Consider the following 3,548-nt stretch of genomic DNA (forward strand, 5'->3'; position numbering starts at 1 on the left):
TTTTTTGAACAAACAAACTTTCCGCTTTTAAGTTTCTACCGACGTGAAATTAAATTGTGTAGCGTGTTATGCCAAAACTCAGGCCACTTATGAAATCTATGACATGAAACATATATAATAATTAAGTCAAGTAGTGTGCGTATCCACTAGAAAACAATTTCACACCTCCCGACTTTGATATGACGAAACCACCACTAGACTATATTCACTACCTTTTTCTTCTATATGATTGTATTTGTATTAGTTTAGGTCAAACTACGTAAAATTCATATATGTGATAGTAATGTGGCCCTCATCTTTTCAGAAACATTGCAAGAAGATACATATATGGTATTAAATAGGGATGTTGTGACAAATTGCAATGGCTTGGTCCTGTTTCGACGACTGTCCGGGATTTCTTAAATAGATCATGATTATTTTTTCGGTTGATGGTTAAATTTCAACTAACTGCAAAATACAAATATAAAATAAAAATTGACATGTTTAACGAGTCTAAAAACTTAGCATTCTGTTTCACGACCAAAATTTTATTTATGATGAAACTAATATTACAGATTCTACAAAGACAAAATATTATGAAATTAAAGTAAATGAGATTTCTTTCTCGCTTTTCGTACTTACCCCATGCAATGATGTATGATTATTTCTTTTTGTTGGTAAAGCAATCACAATTCACACAACTGAACAAAACCCTTCAGGGACCACATGAGACGATAACATTAATATTTGTTTTAGTTTTTAATATTCTTTATGGGTATGTCGCCACTTGCCAGTCCACAGTATTTAATTTCTTCCACCATTCTAAGTCTTAACAGTTTTCTTGTATATATAGGATTCTTTGTCATATCCAGCTCGTAACAATGTACCATGCACGACTTCCGCATAAACTATTCATCCAACCATATTACAGATGATGTCATGATGATACGTATATTCACAAATGTTAATTTTAATCGAAGTTAAATACCTATTTCGTATCGTAGATTTCGTATACAGAATGTTTTGGATTTAACCATGCATTGTTCTAAAATTCTTGGGTGCTTTGAGTTTGGCTACACCGGTTAAACATGCCAACCAAAAAGTCAATACGTTTGATTATTAAAAAAAACGTATGTATATGTTGGTAACCAACTGTAGCTTAGGTTGTGTATTATCGAGTTCGTTGGTAATAACGTTGCGTTGAAGCCAGTCCCTGGTTCAAGTGCTGCTTGGGATGGGTGGCGATTTTCTGAAAACAGGTTGATCTGTAAAAGGTTGACTCCGGCAAAAGAAGAACGCATGTTTTAGCCCTGGGACTTCCATTAGAAAGAAAAGAAAAACATGTATGTTCCCTGTAGTAATAATACTAGCTAGCTTTTACTATGACATAGATGCTTGCTAAATAGGTTAGGTGGAGATTCAATAACAATAAATTAAAGTGATACGAAAGAAGCATGACCATATACTTTACTTATCTTCACGTTTCTTGCTCTGACAAAGGAAATTATTTACAATGTCATATGCTAGCTGTTGGCTGTTGCTAATCTTATTATATATATAATTTCATCTATCGTCATTGCTAATCCAATCCTACCATATACTATTCCATTAGTAGTTATTCATGTACAGTATATTGATCATCCATGTGATGATGTGACCATAGACTACGTACAAAATTTTTGTCTTAAGAAACATATTCTGGCATTAAAAAAGTTATGGATTTGATTGGTTATAGGGGTAATCAAATTAATCCGACCAATATCACATGCAAAAACCTTATATTTTCGATTATTTGAATCAAAGAAGTAGAAAAATACATATTTATCGATTTGTGTGTTTCATCAGCTTCGAAACTAACATTCATATATTCTGAATCTGAAGAGAAATAGAAGTCAGCGCGTGCCTTCGCTAGACAAGAAACCTAGAAAAACAGAGTAGATGTGGACTTAACAATAATTTTCGTGTAAAATCATTAACGGTTAGTTTAGTTGTTTCTTACTATAATGTTCAATGCGCTCTTGTAAATTGATTTACAATAGACAAAAAGCTAAATACAGACCCAAAAGAATCCACAATTGTGTTATCTATCTATCCCATCTCGAGACTACTTGTGATCCAAATAATTTTGAAAGAAAATCAATATTGCGGTACTGATAAATAAAAGACACCGAAGTGTTTAGCACATGTCCTTATCTCCCCGTTCAAATCCAAAGTTTTTCTCGTATGTGATGATAGCCAATGTTCCCGTAACACACACGTATACAGTTCGATGCGATTTGCCAATGCGTATCTACCATGTGTTATTGTGTGCGACATGCTTATTCAAAAATAAAACAAACAAAGATAAAGATAAGTGTCACATAATAAAGGAACTAATGTATTATTTTGTTATGATTGACTCGTAAGAACTATAAATTATCTTTGTCTTGTTAGGAGAAATACCCCTACATTTAAATATATATATATATATATATATATATCCCTACATTCATATTTGAGAAGTAATCTTCTCAATTTGCTTTTTGGTTAACCAACTCTCACATATCTTTTATAATATTTGATCACAATTTGTAGTCATCTCTCTGCATTTTTTTCTATTAAGTTTCGCTTGAGTTTCATATTTAAAGATTTTCCTATATATATATATATATATATGAAAACATGCTAAATTATGTAAGTACTGTATATATATAATATGTTTTTTTATAATGTAAAGTATATATATACTTTTTTTTTGCAAATTTTTTTATAGAATTATAGATAGCGGAAAAAACTAAAAACTATAAACATAATAACAAAAACTACAACACAACACAAACAATAAGGAAACACAAGCAAAAACCTAACATGCAAAATCCAAAGAAAAAAAAAAGAACGATTCTAAATCGTAAAGTTCGAAAAATTGCATGTTTAATTTCCTGAGCTTCAAAAACACCATATAATATGTTGTTATTACGAAGAACACTCGAAAATATATGTCTAGAATCTAGACAGCTAGACATTGGACTGAATCATCATCATCATCATTCATCCCTCTCACATTTTTTTTTTTTAAATGTTATCTGATTCTTAAACTACTTATAATCAACCAATCACCATGTTTTAAAACAAAAACAGAGTTACTAATTCATGTGTATGAAAAAAAAAAAAAAATTACGAACGTTACGCTAAACCCAAAATTCACAGAAGTAACGTGACCATAAAAATATATATTAAAAAAAAAAGTAAAGAAAATAAACAAAACATATATATTTTTAACCCTTTTTGAGGCCCACCATAAAACTGCATCTCCTCTTATCATAGGCCTCTCTCTCTCTCTCTCTCTCTCTCTCTCTCCTCATAGTCCCATCCTCTTCTCTCTCTCTCTTCTTTGCTCCACATCCACAGCAGCGTCTCTCTCTCTTCTCCAGTGTCTCCGTTCTCCGGTAACTATTCCGAACGAAGAGGGAGAGAGAAAACGATATCAAACCGTTCGATTCTTTTGCTCGACGATATTTTTTTTTTAAAATTTTTCTTAAGCTTTCCTTATTGGGTAACTACTCTCTCTTTTTTCCTTTTTTTTTTTTTTT

The 3,548-nt window shown here is 31.5% G+C and overlaps 1 protein-coding gene across 2 annotated transcripts in view; it reads left to right on the forward strand.

The window, feature by feature from the left end:
* The window catches only part of LOC104721838 (VIN3-like protein 2), a 4,328-nt gene continuing 4,101 nt past the window's right edge, over nt 3,322-3,548 (forward strand). Inside the window, exon 1 of one of the 2 annotated variants that reach the window (XM_010439904.2) lies at nt 3,322-3,511. The gene's annotated coding sequence lies outside the window, so the exon portion shown is untranslated. The remainder of the gene's footprint in view (nt 3,512-3,548) is intronic. The other variant, XM_010439902.2, reaches the window with a different exon arrangement.

This window comes from Camelina sativa, chromosome 11 (assembly GCF_000633955.1).
Source record: "Camelina sativa cultivar DH55 chromosome 11, Cs, whole genome shotgun sequence".
Classification (NCBI taxonomy): domain Eukaryota; kingdom Viridiplantae; phylum Streptophyta; class Magnoliopsida; order Brassicales; family Brassicaceae; genus Camelina; species Camelina sativa.